The following is a 1,564-nucleotide window of genomic DNA, read 5'->3' on the forward strand; positions in this document are numbered from 1 at the left end:
TCCTTCCGTCCTCGCCCCTAGATTTTCTCCCCGTCCTCATCTCCGATTCTTATCGTGATGAGTATTGCTCTCCATCTCCATTTTTTGTGGGCCCTATTCTCCATCTATTCGATAGTATCCATCTTATACAGAAACAGCAAGATTTTATACAAAAACATTAAATGATAGACAATGATTTCTTTCGAATTGACGCGGTGGGGAGACACAACGGTGAGGCAGAACACAGAACAGTGGAAGAAGTGAGGGACGCAGCAATAAAGAAGAGAATGAATACGACGGCATAGTTGCGGAAAGAAAAAAAATGCCACGAACAGAAAGAATGACGCGGTGAGAATTGATGGCACAATAAAGGGTGACAATATAGAGAGAGGTAACAGTACGATGAAAAAGGAGAGTGGCTACAGAAAAAATTAGAAATATAGATGACGTTAAAGATCTTTAAATTGAAAAAGGATTATACAAATTAGGATTAGTAATTTAGGATATATATATATATATATAGGGACGGATTTATGCTCATGGATATGTGCCCCTGTCAGGGTGGAGCTAGATGAAATATTAGATGGAGACAAAAAATATTTACATAATAAAATAAGATTAAAATACAATTTTAAGGGGTTGCTAAACTGAAATTTACATATAATTTACATGTAAAAAATTTAAATTAGGGGGACGATTGCCCCCCTTTCTTTATAGGCAGCATCGTCCCTGGCCCTAGTGGAATTTAAAAATTTTCTAACTAATACATAATAATAAAATTTATTTGCTCCAACTATATAATTAAATTTGACCCCACTATGATTGAACTTCAGTCATCAACTTCAATTATGTAAAAATAAATAGTAATTCAAGATTCAAATGAATTACAATAACCTTTAAAAATAGAGATAACTACCAATTTAGTATCCAAAAAATTCAGGGGTGCAGACAAAATAATTCCTAAATAATTTGAAAATTTAATCATTCACAATTAAAATTTTTTAAAAGAATTCACTTGACATAAAATTATAAATTTTTGAGAATGAAAATGTCCTTTTTTTTTAAATATTACTTGTAAAAAAGTGCATCAAAATATGACATCTAAAGTCTTTTTTTAGAAAATATATATTTAATGTATATCTAGTTCTTCGATACTTATTTGTTGTTAATACTTTTTAGAATTATTTTTTGTTAGCGATGTAAATTTCGATACTATTTTAATTGTTTACTCGTTTAAAATAATATGTTTCAAAACTTCTCTCTTTTATAAATTACTACTAGATTAGCATCTTAATTTTAAAATAATAAAAATATTTAGTAGTCAATAGAATTTAGCCCAATATTTTTGTTAGATTTGATTACAAATGTATAAAATTATTCTGTTAAATTAATTTTAAATTAAATAAATTATCTTATTAAAATAATTTTAATATTAAATTAAAAATTACTAATAAAAATATTAATCTTATATTGACTATTAAATAAAAAATGGTTAAATAAATAATAATAATAAAATAAAAAATCAAAATAATATTATTTATTTATTAATATTTATTTTAAAGTTAACTTTAGTTTTTTTTAAGAA

This window comes from Arachis duranensis, chromosome 3 (assembly GCF_000817695.3).
Source record: "Arachis duranensis cultivar V14167 chromosome 3, aradu.V14167.gnm2.J7QH, whole genome shotgun sequence".
Taxonomy (NCBI): domain Eukaryota; kingdom Viridiplantae; phylum Streptophyta; class Magnoliopsida; order Fabales; family Fabaceae; genus Arachis; species Arachis duranensis.